The following is a 14,256-nucleotide window of genomic DNA, read 5'->3' as shown; positions in this document are numbered from 1 at the left end:
TATTTTTAATTTCTCATATCTATAAGCCAGACATCCTTAGTACCATGAATTTGACAGTACAGGTCCCAGAGAACAGAAACCAGAAATAACTACTATATTTTAGAAACCTCTGAAAACATTCTAAAGTAACTTTTTCAAACATAATGTAGCATATTTTAAGGACTTTCCAGGGCTAGAAGCAAGTTACTTGCATTTCACTGGAAAGCAGGGAAACTTCCTTTTCTATCAGTATAAAACTCCCATTTCTAGCTCTGATGTGTCAGGTAAATATTGGTATCTATTAGTAGTGCAGGACTGAATGCTGAAAGAGAAAAAAGGGTTATCCACCTTTTGTAATTGTGGTTCTTTGAGACGTGTTGCTCATGTCCATTCCGTTGTGGGTGTATGTGCACCCACATGTGTGTCACTGCAGACTTTTGCCTTAGTGGAGGGGTTCTCAAACTTCATTGCACCGCAACCCCCTTCTGATAACAAAAATTCCTACATGACCCCACAAGGGGGACCGAAGCCTGAGCTTGGAGCAAAGTCCAAACCCAAGAGCTTCAGCCCAGGTGGGGGGCCTGTAACCTGAGCCCTGTCACCCAAGGCTGAAGCCTTTGGCCCAGGCGGTGGGGCTCAGGCTTTGGCCCCGGACCCCAGGAAATCTACCATCAGTCCCGACCTATTTTGGGGCCCTGACCCACAGTTTGAGAACTGATGCCGCAGCGGTATCCGTAGGGCTGGCTGTGGCACCCTCTGGAGTGCCGCGCTCATGAGGCGGTATATCAGGTGCCACCAGGCCTGCGCCCTCTCAGTTCCTTCTTGCCGACAACTCCGACAGAAGGGCAGGAGGGTGGGTAATGGAATGGACGTGAGCAATACATCTTGAGGAACAACAGTTACAATAGGTGGGTAATCGTTTTTTCTTTCAGTGCTTGCTCACGTCGATTCCTTGTAGGTGACTCACAAGCAGACTACCTGGAGGTGGGCTTGGAGTTCACAGGCTCAGATTGGAGTACAGCTCTGACGAAACCAGCATCATCTTAGCTTGCTGGGTCAGCGCATAGTGGAAAGCAAACGTGTGGACAGATGACCAGGTTGCGGCATGGTAAATTTCTTGGGTTGGCACTTGAGCAAGGAAGGCTGCCGATGATGCCTGCACCCTAGTTGAGTGAGCCATTATGATCGCTAGTGGGGGCACATTCGCCAGCTCATAGCATTAGTGGATACAGGCCGTGATCCAGGCCCAGATTCTCTAGGTAGACACTGGGCAATCATTCGTCCTGTCCATGACAGCAACAAACAATTGTGTAGACTTACAGAATGGCTTTGTTCTATCTATGTAGAAGGCCAGTGCCTGTTTGACGTCCGGGTACGCAGCCTGCGTTCCTCATCAGTCGTATGAGGCTTTGATCAGTATGGAACTGGGAGACGACCCTGGGCCGAAATGCTAGGTGCAGATGCAGTTGGACCTTGTCCTCATAGAAGACTGTATAAAGCGGTTCCAACATGAGTACCCTGATTCTGGTCACCCTATGGGCCAAAGTTATGGCAACCCAAAAGGAGATTTTCCAGGAGAGAAGCAGAAGGGAGCAGGAAGCAAAGGGCTTGAAGGGGGGGCCCCCATGAGCCTTGACAACACAAGATGCAGGTCCCAGGGAGGTACCAGGTCCCAGACATGCGGGTAAAGGCGCTCCAGACCTTTCAGGAACTGCACCGTCATGGGATGGGTGAAATCCGTTCTGCCTTGAAATGGAGGGCAGAAGGCCGAAATGGCCGCCAGCTGTACCTTGACTGAAGATAGTGACAGCCCCTGGAGCTTAAGGTGCAGCAAATAGTCCAGGATGTTCTGCAGTGGAGCCTCTTCCTCATGAAAGCGGTGATCCGAGGCCCAATACGAGTACCGCTTCCACTTTGCCACGTACGTAGCCCTGGTGGAGGGTTTCCTGCTGGGCACCAGCGGAACACCGCCATTCTTCCGCAGTTAGCCATCCAGTAGCCAGACAGTCAACTGCAGCGCTGCCAGGTTTGGATGCAGTAGATCACTGTGGTTCTGGGACAGCAGATCCGGCCAAAGAGGCAGCTGCAGCAGGATTGGTGCCGAAAGACTCAGCAGCATGCCAAACCAGTGTTGATGAGGCCACGCTGGGGCTTTGAGGATGACTGTCTTGCTTCACCTTTAGCAGGACCTTGTGGATTAACGATATGGGCGGGAAGGCGTACATCAGCGCTCCCGACCACAGCATCAGGAAGGCATCCAACAGGGAGCCCTTGTCTCTGCCCAGCAGAGAGCAGAACACGTGGCACTTTCTGTTCTGTCTGGACGCAACAGGTTCACCCAAGGAGTTCCCCACCTGTGGAAAACTAGGCTGACCACCTCCCGATAGAGTGATCATTTGTGGCAAGACAAGAAGGTCCTGCTGAGGTGATCTGCCAGGACATTCTTGGTTCCGGGCAAGTGGGTGACTACCAAATGAATAGCCTGACACACACAGAAGTCCCAGAGGTGCTGCCCTGCCTGTTGATGTAATTCATCGCAGCAGTTTTGTCTGTCAGAACCTGCACCACCTTGTCTTCCAGATGGGGCAGGAAAGCCTGGCAGGCCAGGCGAATTGCTCTGAGCTCCCTGACATTGATATGAAGGCCTAGCTTGTGTTGTAGCCAGAGGTCCTGGGTATTCAGCTCACCCAGATTGCTCCTGAGCCCAGATCAGACGGAGATGGGGTTGCGAAGGGGACTCCTTGCTGCACCGAATTGGAATCCTGCCACCAGTCCAAAGACAAGAAGATGAGGCTCAGCATCATGACCCGCTCGGTCCAGGGGGTGCCTGCTGGGAATGTAGACTGAGGCCAGCCACGCTTGCAGAGGCCTCAGAGGAAGCTGGACGTGGTTGACCACGTATGTTCATGTGGCCATGTGGCATATCAGTCACAGTCATGTGTGGGCTGTGGTGAGTGGTTGGCTCTTTATGAGGGAGATCATGTCCGTCATAGCCTGAAAATGCACTTCTGGCAGGAAGGCCCTGGCCCGTGTAGAGTCGAGAACTGCTCTGATGAACTCTATGCGTTGGACCAGCGTTAACATGGATTTTTCTGTATTTATTAACAGGCCCAGGTTGCTGCAGATGGAGCACACCAAATCAAGGCTCCTGTGCACTTGCTCCGGAGACCTGCCCTTAATGAGTCAGTCGTCAAGATATGGGAAGATCTGGACCCCTCGATGCCTCAGGAAAGCCACCATCAGCGCATGCATTTTGTGAACACCCTAGGGGCCAAGGATAGGTCAAAGGGTACCACTGTGAACTGGAAGTGGTGTCCAGCCACTACGAAATGCAGGAAACACCTGTGTCCTGGGAATATGGAGACATGAAAATAAGAGTCATAGAATCATAGAATATCATAGAATATCAGGGTTGGAAGGGACCCCAGAAGGTCCCTGAAGACAAGAGTAGCGTACCAGCCCCCGGGATCCAGGGAAGGGATGATGGAGGCCAGTGAGACCATGTGGAACTTCTAACTTCTTGAGAGACTTGTTGAGGCCCCACAGGTCCAGAATGGGCCTGACGCCCTCTTTTGCCTTTGGGATTAGGAAGTAGCGGGAGTAGAATCCTCTTCCTTCCATGTCTCGAGGAGCCTCTTCCATAGCTCCCAAACTTAGGAGCTTCTTGACCTCCTGAACGAGGAGTTGCTCGTGAGAAGGGTCCTTGTAGAAGGATGGGGAAATGGGGTGATGGGAGGGAGGAGTGGCCAGAAATTGCAGGGTATAGCCCTGAGCCACTATGTGCAGGACCCATCAGTCCAACATAACCCACGACCAGGGAGGAAAAGGCCACTGAGGAAAAACCGGAAAGGATCCAGGCAGTAGACTGGTGCATTGTTCTTGAGTGCATCCTCAAAATGAGCACTTCTGGCCCCTCTGGTGCTTCTCTGGGCCAGGCTGCACAGGAGACTGGGATGACGGAGGGTGGCAGTGGCTGAACCTGACGTCCCATTTCCTTACAGGCCCTTGTTGAAGCTGCCACTGTCAAGGTGGCAGAGGAGGCCGAAACGGCTGCCTCAACACCTGAGGAGTGTGCATCCCCAGAGAGTGGAGGGTTGCCCACGTGTCTTTCAGGCTGTGAAGACGCGCATCTGTTTGGTCAGAGAACAGGCAGACGCCATCAAATGGGAGGTCCCGAATAGAGGCCTGCATCTCCTGGGACAGGCCAGCGGTCTGGAGCCAGGAACGGAGCCGCATGACCACCGCCGAAGCAACCACCCATGCAGCTGAACCTGCCATGTCCCAGGCCATTTGGAGGGAGCACTCCTTGGCCATCTCCTGGGACATGGAGTCTGAACTTGAGAAGAGTCCCACAACTTATCGCGAACCAAGAGGGCCTGGTGTTTACCATTGAAACTGGAGCTAGCCATAGAATAAATTTTGCAACCAAACAAATCCAGCCTCTTGACCTCCTTATTTTTACGGGTGGAACTGATGGGCCCCCATTTGTCCCTCTCATTGGCCACCGAGATGACCAACAATCCCGGTGGCAGGTGGGTGTACAAGTACTCAAACCCATTTGCAGGGACAAAGTACTTTTCCACCCTCTTAGAAGTGGGCAGGATGGAGGACGGGGTTTATCAGACGGTTTTGGCAACATTTAGGACCCCCTCATGTACTGGGAGCATGACATGGGCTGGGGCGGACCTTGAGAGCACATAAAACAATGTGTTCGACTGCTTCTCCACCTCCTCCGCCTTGAGACCCAGGTTGGAAGCCATTCTGCGGAGCAGCGCCTGATACTCCCTAAAATTATCTGGCAGACTATCTCTCAAGAGGCCCGCCACCACTTCGCCTGGAGAGAAGGATGATGATTGGATGACCGGGGAAGGTCTGGCGGTGTCCTCAACCACTGGAGAGGGCGACCTTGGAGTGGATACCAGCTCCTCATCAGCAGTGGCTGCTGGAGCTTCCTGCACTGAACCCGGTGCTGTCGGTGCCATGGGTGCTGACTTTGGCATGTCTGACCGAGGGCTGGCAGGAGTGGGGCAACGGCGTGATGGGAACTCCCTAGGCGTTCCAATATGGCCTTTGGGTCGGCACTGGCCCTGCTGCCAGGTCAGCACCAATGCCGCGGACATGCCCTCCAGAGCCCAATCAGGATGATGTCTGGGCAAGGGGCTGAACTGCGCCTCCGAGCTGAAGAAGTCATCATCTTCTGGTGAACAAGGTGAGGCTGTGGAGGCTTGGATCTGGCAGCTCAGTGTCGCCGCCAGTGACCGGTGCCGGGAACAGTCTGACTGGTACCGGGAGTAGGGCAAGCGGCACCATGTCAGGGAGTGACCTCGAGGTCTCAGCTATGGTGACCAACAATGTGACAAAGACGGGTCTTGGGGAGATTGTCAATGCCCGGGCAAGCTCCGGCCTGAAGATGGGGATCGGGAGGGCTGTGATGATGACTCATAGCAGCGAGCCAGAGACCTGGGCCAATGTGGAGACCAAGAACGTGGCAACCTAGGGCTCTGTCTTGGCTCCGGAGACCAGTGGTGCTCGCTTGTTTTGTGTGAGGCCTTGCTGGAGGATTTGCCCTTATGGAGATCCATTGCTGCATGTGGTCCTGGCTGTGGCAGAGGTGCTCTTAGCTCTCCAGGTGCTGGGGGGTCAGAGCGTTGACTGTGCTGTCAGCTTGGGCCCTTTATCACTCCCTAAAGTCAGTGGCAGGTCCTTTTAGGGGGAGGAACTCCCCAGGGCTGAGCCCTTTTGCGGGTCCAGAGTGGGCATAAGGCCCGAGCAGTGTTCTTTGCCCAGGCACTTTGGTTGGGCTTGCTTAGTGCCATCTTCTTCTTCGGCAATGGCGAAGGGGATGCGCTATACATAGAAGTTGATGTGCTAGGTGCCGGATCAGTCTGTGATGACTCTGAAGCTGGGCATATGGCAGCCTGGATCAGGAGTGCCCTGAGGCATATGTCACACTCTCTTTGTGTCCAAGGATGAAAGTTCTGGCAGATGTAACAGCGCTTCTTTATGTGGAATTCCCTGAGGCACTGTAGACAGCTCTCATGCAAGTCACTAACAGGCATAGGCCTATTACACAAAGAGTAGGGCTTGAAAACTGCAGAACGGAGCATGTCCTCACCCCACCTGGGGCAAAGTCCCTGCCGGGACACTAACTAAACATTTAACAGGTACTTAAGAATCAGCTAAAAAATGATTAAACTATTTACAGCTAGAAACACAAGGCTAAGATAAAAGAGAAAACGCTGACCGCTTGCAAAGCAAGGGACAGAGGTGCTCCAACTGACCATCACGGGTGGTAAGAAGGAACTGAGAGGGTGCAGGGCCAGCGGCACCTCATATACTGCAGCATAAGCACAGCACTACAGAGGGTGCAACAGCCAGCCCTACAGGTACTGCTAAGACAAAAGTCTCTGACAACCGCACACATGGGCACACACACACCTACAATGGAATCGACATGAGCAAGCACTCAAAGAAGGAATCCCCTATTTGAAAAAAAGGAAAAAGTTCTATTTCTTTTAAATGTCAAGTATTTAATGCTGCTCAAAGGGTGTGAATATTAGAAGGAGTCCTGAAGGCCAGGCTGAGAAATACTACAAGAAAGACATTCTCACATGGTTTTCTTTTAACAGCAGAATCTATCAACATAACATAAGAATGGCCATACTGCGTCAGACCAAAGGTCCATCTAGCCCAGTATCCTGTCTTCTGACAGTGGCCTTTGCCAGGTCTCCCAGAGGGAATGAACAGAACAGGTAATCATCAGGTGATCCATCCCATCCACCATTCCCAGCTTCTGGTAAACAGACACTAGGGACACCATCCCTGCCCATCCTGGCTAATCACCATTGATGGACCTATCCTCCATGAATTTATCTAGTTCTTTTTTGAACCCTGTTATAGTCTTGGCCTTCACAACATCTTCTGACAGAGTTTCACAGGTTGACTGTGCATTGTGTGAAGAAATACTTCCTTTTATTTGTTTTAAACTTGCTGCCTAATTATTTCATTTGGTGACCCCTAGTTCCTGTGTTATGAGGAGTAAACAACACTTCCTTATTTACTTACTCCACACCAGTCATGATTTTATAGACTGTTATCATATCCCCCCTTAGTCGTCTCTTTTCCAAGCTGAAAAGTCCCAATCTTATTAATCTCTTCTCATACAGAAACTGTTCCATACCCCTAATCATTTTTGTTGCCCTTTTCTGAAACTTTTCCAATTCCAGTACATCTTGTTTGAGATGGAATGACCACATCTGCACGCAGTATTCAAAATGTGGGCGTACCAGGGATTTATATAGAGGCAATATGATTTTTTTCATCTTATTATCTTTCCCTTTCTTAATGATTCCCAACATGATGTTACCTTTTTTGACTGCTGCTGCACATGGAGTGGATGTTTTCAGAGAACTATCCACAATGACAGTTCTTGAGTGGTAACAGCTAATTTAGACCCCATCATTTTATATATAGTTGGGGTTATGTTTTTCAATGTGGATTACTGTGCATTTATCAACATTGAATTACATCTGCCATTTTGTTGCCCAGTCATTCAGTTTTGTGAGATCACTTTGCAGTAGGGCTGTCAAGAGATTAAAAAAATGAATCGCGATTAATAACACGATTAATCGCACTGTGAAACAATAATAGAATACCATTATTTAAATAGTTTTGGATGTTTTCTACGTTTTCAAATATATTAATTTTAGTTATAACACAGAATACAAAGTGTACAGTGTTCACTTTATATTTAGTTTTTATTAGAAATATTTTCCCTGTAAAAAACAAAAGAAATAGTATTTTCAATTCACCTAATATAAATACTGTAATGCAATCTCTTTATCATGAAAATTGAACTTACAAATGTCAAATTATGTAAAAAAAAATAACTGCATTCAAAAATAAAACAATGTAAAGTTTTAGAGCCTACAAGTCCATGTAGTCCTACTTTAGAATTGGAAAAGGTATAAAGAGGGACAACAAAAATGATTAGGGTTATGGAACAGCTTCCATAAATAAGAAAGATAAAAAAGACTGGGACTATACAACTTGGAAAAGAAATAACTAAGTGGGGATATAGTTGAGGTCTAAAAAAATCATTGATGGAGTGGAGAGAATTTATAGGGAAGTGTTATTTACCCCTTCACATAACACAAGAACCATGGATCACGCAATGAAATTAATAGGCAGCAGATTTAAAACAAACAAAAGGAAGTATTTCTTCACACAATGCACAGTCAACCTGTGGAACTCATTGCTAGAGGATGTAGTGAAGGCCAAAAGTATAACTGGGTTAAAAAAAAAAGAATGAGATAAGTTAATGGAGGATAGATCTATCACTGGCTATTCACAAAGATGGTCAGGGAAGCAACCCCATCCTCTGGGTGTCCTTGAACCCCTGACTGCTAGAGCTGGGACTGGATGACAGAGGATGGATCACTCGAAATTGCCCTGTTCTGTTCATTCCCTTCAAAGCATCTGGCACAGGCCACAGTCAGAAGACAGGATACTGGGCTAGATGGTCTGACCCAGTATGGCCATTCTTAGGTTCTTATGTTCCCTGTCTGAGGCTTTTTTCAACTCACTAATGAAAAAGCAGTAAAATGTTACCACATCCTATAAGAATTTAGGTCAGATACCTGTTAGAGGTGTCTGCCTCTAAACCCCATTATAAATCAAAAGGATTATACAAAAAAATGTTAAAGAAAAGGAGTTTTTCTTGCCCATAACTTTCAGGAGAGATCCAACAGTAGGGCATGATTCCTTCCTGATCTTTCTCCAATAGGCCAAAGGGCAGGGTTTAGCTACTTTCCAGAGAACCTTGCTCTTGGCAAGGATTACATGGCCACCCAATAAACCTGTGCTCCTACATCTGAGAAAGAGGCCAACTGGGAACTACCCCAAGCCACCTTGTCCATCCTTACTGAGGGTAATCCTAGCCCATTCTGGTCATGAAATTATACTCTCAGACCCTGTAACATGAGTCAATAGCATAGGCATTTTTTTTTTTAAACAAAAGTCTTGCCTCAGACCCATTTCTCTTCCCGGACTCAGTGACCATGTCCTCATTCCCACAGGTATTGTCGCAGGAAAACCTGTATCAGAGTAGTAGAGATCCAGGAGAGTTCCTCTCACAAACCTTAAAAGGGCCTATACACACTTCCATAGTTATTGTTTCTGATTTAAAAATATAAATATTCATTACAAGATTGTAATATCTATATAAAAATATCCTTGCATTCCTTGCCTCCAGTTCTACTGATATAACAGTTCAGCGGTCTTATTAATAATTATTTGTATTATAATAACACTGAGGAGCCCCAGCCATAAACCAGGACCCTGCCGTGCTAGGTGTTGTAGAAACAAAGGACAAATAGTCAGTTCTTTCTCTACTTTCTCTTAAGTATAAGAGAAAATGGATGGATAGACAGAGAGACAGGAGGTACAAGGTAATAATGAGACAATATTGGTCAGCATGACAGGCAGTGGTTTCTGCAACCCAGCAACCTAACTGTTGTCTGTATTTTGTAGGCTTCATGGCAGAGGAGAGTTTTAAGGAGAGATCTGAAGGAGGATAATGAGTTACTTTTGTTGATGCTTAGGGAGAAATTAATTTAAAGCATGAGGGGCAACATGGGAGAAAGCACAAAGGTGCTTGTTTGAAAATTTCACCAGTGGACAGTGAAGACTGGCATCAGGTGAGAGCTGGCCTTTTGATACTTAAGAAGAGAGGATAGATAGGGTGGGGATATGTTGTGAAGGGCTTTTAAAGTGAAAAGAAATAGGTTAAGTTGGCTATGATAGCAAAAAGGGAGCCAATGGAGAGATGCAAAGAGAAGATGATATGGTCAAAGAGAAGGGCTAGGGAAATGATCTTTGCAGCATCATTCTGAATAGATATGAGTGCTTCAAGATTGCATTTGTCAAGAGGTGAGGATATTTCAATAATCAAGATGCAACATGATGAGAGTCTGGACTTTGAAGATGGACTTCCTTCCTTACAAGTTTTTAAGGTCAGGCTTGACAAAGCCCTGGCTGGGATGATTTAGTTGGGGATTGGTCCTGCTTTGAGCAGGGGGTTGGACTAGATGACCTCCTGAGGTCCCTTCCAACCCTGATATTCTACGATTCTAGGAAGAGTTTATATTATATTTTGTGCATGTATAGGAAAGACTGTATCTTATGTTATGCAGAAAAAATCTGCAAGACTTGACATAGACCTCTCTTTAGGTCCTCACATCCAGATTGAGGGCTTGTCTTCACTACGGAGAGATTGATGTTGCTGCAATCGATGCAGCAGGTGTTGATTTAGTGGGTCTAGTGAAGACCCGCTAAATCGACGGCAGAGCACTCTAGTCAACCCAGGTACTCCAGCTTATTGAGAAGAGTAAGGAAAGTCTCTCCCATTGACACAGCACAGTGAAGACACTGCAGGAAGTCGACCTAGGCTACACTGACTCCAGCTTCGTTATTCATGTAGCTCGAGTACCGTAACTTAGGTTGAGCTACCCAAGTAGTGAAGAGAAGCTGTCAGTCAACAACTGAATTAAACAACAAGGGAGATGGAGGCTGGCATTCATGTGTCTCTTTACAATTTGTTAGCACTTATTAGGAACGAACATTCAAGAACAGAGGCACCTGTAACGATACAGGGAAATAAAATCCACCTGCAAAATTCTTCACCTACCATAAACTTTACAGCAACAAATAAGTATTTCCAGCTCACCCTATCAAGGCCTTCCTTTTTTAAGAGTTGTGGCCATATCTAATGGCATAGACGATTGATGTGGTGATTACTAGGTCAATTAATAACACCTCTCAGAGGGGAAGGATGGTCTTGTGGTTAAAGTATTAGATTGGACCTTAGGAGCTCTGTGTTCAATTGCTGGCTCTGCCACAGTCTTGCAGTATGACTATAGACAAGTCAAGATGGGTAGTAACAGAAGTTTGTCCAATAAAAGATATTACCTCACCCACCTTGTCTCTCATATACTTTGAGACCAAACACCACTATAGGCAAGTCACTTCATCTCTCTGCACCTCAGTCCCCAGCTGTAAAATGAGTATGAAGATAATATTGATTTCTACTATCCTTTGTCTCTTTAAATTGTAAGCTTTACAATTTAGGACAGGGATTTCATCTCTAACTCTGTATTTGGACATTGCCTAGTTCAACAAGGCCCTGAACTCAGTCAGGACCTCTAGGTGAGGCTGTTGCACAAAGAGTAAATGAATAACAACATTGACCTGATGGACATGGGTTAACTCTGGAAGAATTGGTTCTATCCTTCAAGCAGGAAGTTTCCCCTGAATCTTTCAGCCCTCATTTGTTAAGGATATTGGACAGTAATCTGACCTGTTAACATCCTAACCAGGGAATGTGTGACAAAATGTGAAAAAAGTTAAAAACGTGTAACACTACTTTCTAAATGAGTATAAATGGTTCCTCCTAGTTAGAATAATTGTATGCACATTGTTTTCTTTCTCTTGGTGCAACCACCCCACTATGGGGGATGGAACCACTATTCCCCCCCCCCCCCCGAATGCTAGTCTCTTCTACCCTATTATTTCAAACTCAAATATTTCAAATATTTCACTATTTCAAACCTCAAACTTTTTCAAAACCTAAAGCCATTTAAAATGTTGCATTAATTGTTGTTTCAATTACATACAAAAACTACATTAAAAGAAAATTATTTGTGTAGCACAACCATCTAGAAACTAGGTAATGACCCTTTATGCATATGCACGATGATGCAGTCTTTAATTATATGAATGCATTCTATTTTTTCCACAAGATCCCTGCCTCATTCATTGCAGAGGATAGACAGTGCTCTAGGAACAAGGCAGTTATATTTTCTCAGTCAATATGTAGCCCAATGCATTATTCACTGCACACCATGCAAACCCAGTACTGAATACGTAATCATTTTTTTCCAAGTGTCTCATAAATATTAATGAATTTAATCTGCACAACTCCCCCAGGAGATAATGAATTTAGCTTCACAACTCCCTTGGCAGATAAGAAAGTATTAGCATCCACAACTGACAACAAACACATGCATCATGATCAGGATTAGAACCCTGAATCTTCAGTACTGCAGCACAGATCTCCACAACTACATCTACAGGACTAACTATATTAGCTAGCAGCAAGAGAAAGCTGTACTCGTATAGTGGCTGGTTCACACAGACTGATGCACCACATAGTGAAACAGTGGGTTATCTATGCCCTGTTTTATAGACAGCATAGCCAAGGACAAAGATATGGCAGTTTATTTCTGAGAGGCAGTGGGGCTTAGTGACTATAATTTGGGGCTGCCATATTAGAGCTGGGATCTATCTTCAACTTCTGTAAACTAACAATAGGGTAGGAAGCACTGATTAATAGTGAGAGATGTGAAGTGAACGGTACGGAAATATTAATGCAAGTCATCAGAAGAAGTGAATCTAGAACTCTAGTGTCCATGGCAAATGGTGGTGAGTTTCTGGAGCCTTCCTGGATGTGGCTCAGTTAGCACAGCTCTCTTTTCCCCTTTTTCCAATCCCTCCGCTCTTTCAGCCACAGCTGGGCAGTTTCTGCCCTGAGGATTTCCAGTGTCAATTGCTGTTGCAATAGTGGCCATAGTGGTCCAGCCTTAGATTATACGAAGATTTTGTTATCCTGCAAAATTATGCTGAGCACCACAAATCAGAGATGGGAAATGACAATTTTCAATATCTTGTAACAGCCAAATTTAAACAGCATTTCATGGGATGAACAGAAAAGGCCTGGCCCTATTCTCAAGGAAATTCCATGACCTAATTTCAAAGGCATGCTGCAAGCAATGGAGGAGTTAGGATCTGTTGTAATGGAAAGTGATAGATAATCTGTATGTAGGAGTTTTTATCAGCTTCCTCTATATTTCAGTTGTTTTTGAATAGTGTTTGCAATCAAAATATTACAGTATTGAGACCCAGAAAAATGAAATTGACTTAATTGATTTTCACTGCTCAAGCTGAGAGAAATGCAAAAAGCATGAACAGTAAATTGGATTTTTTAGATTTCACTTTTAGAGACAAATTTTGTCATCCTTATGCTTAAGAGTACCTTGAAATAAAAGGTGCTATTTGTGGAATAAGAAAACATGAGTTAGGGTGGAAAAATCTGACCCTCTGATCTAAAGTATTATTAAAAGCACATGCAAATAGCCAGCTATCTAGTTCTTGTTGATTCTTCCTTTTGTCACAGTAACTAGTTTCTGATTAGTAAACATTAGGGCTACTTGTCACTCAAACTGGCATTTAAAACCAATTAAGGAGTAACTGTTTCACAGTGAATTAGCAACTAAAATATGTAAAAAACAAACCAAAAAACCCACAAAACTAAACTCAAATAAAGTAGAGTATCCAAAATCCACAGCACACTTTGGCTAAATCACTCTTGTACATTGGTATAGACTGTATGTCTGACACTTCCTAACTTCTTATACAATAGTTATCCTGCTGTGACTTTGACAAAAAACCTATAGTGGCATGGTATTGTAGTGGTTGATCCTACAAACAACACAGAAGTGCAGATGGACTGCTAACTTTTAGTACCAGCTTACTAGTTATAGAATATCTTTAGAAAGTTCAGGTCTGTATAATTCCAAGGTCTGTCTGCTAAATAATTTAGAGGAAATGGATTTACCTCAAAAGATAATCATCATCCCATCACTAGCAAAACAATGTGTTATGGAGGATTGGCTTTGGTCAATCATTAGACAAAGAACATAATGCCATCAGTGCTCAATACATACAGGGAGTATTATTGAAAGGGAAAGATGGAAGTATTTTCAGTTTGCTTATATTCGGCTCTCTATCTCCATTTTATCCAACACAGAAGATGTGGCTGAGCTTCTTTTGCAGTATTGGGTAGTGACTGGGCATCGATTTGAATGAACTGGCAGAGGCTCAATCCAAAGAAGACTCAGATGGCATTGATAGGTTGGGAGAAGCAGCCACAGAATGTGAAAATGATTATGTTGGTTTCTGTTACTGAGGATGTTTGCTTGCTGCTTGTCACTTAACTTGGCAATTCTGGGATCTTGTTATCCATCCAGCTGTTAGATGTTCATAACCATGATGGTATTTTTTCTCATCTGTGTCTGGTCAGGAGGTTACAACCTGCACTCTTGGATATGGACTTTGCTACCTTTATCCGAGTTTTCGTCATTTAGACTACTGAAATGTGTTCTATATGGGGATTCCTCTTAAATCAACCCAGCAACTGAAGCTAATGCAGAAGGTAGTGGT

At 45.3% G+C, this 14,256-nt stretch overlaps 1 protein-coding gene across 11 annotated transcripts in view; it reads right to left on the bottom strand.

Annotated features, from left to right (window-relative positions):
* MBD5 (methyl-CpG binding domain protein 5) overlaps nucleotides 1–14,256 on the bottom strand; it is a 184,491-nt gene that overhangs the window by 53,493 nt on the left and 116,742 nt on the right. The gene's annotated exons all lie outside the window — the stretch shown is intronic.

The sequence above is a fragment of the Dermochelys coriacea genome, chromosome 11 (assembly GCF_009764565.3).
Source record: "Dermochelys coriacea isolate rDerCor1 chromosome 11, rDerCor1.pri.v4, whole genome shotgun sequence".
Classification (NCBI taxonomy): Eukaryota; Metazoa; Chordata; order Testudines; family Dermochelyidae; genus Dermochelys; species Dermochelys coriacea.
This window is presented reverse-complemented; position numbering and strand designations above follow the sequence as displayed.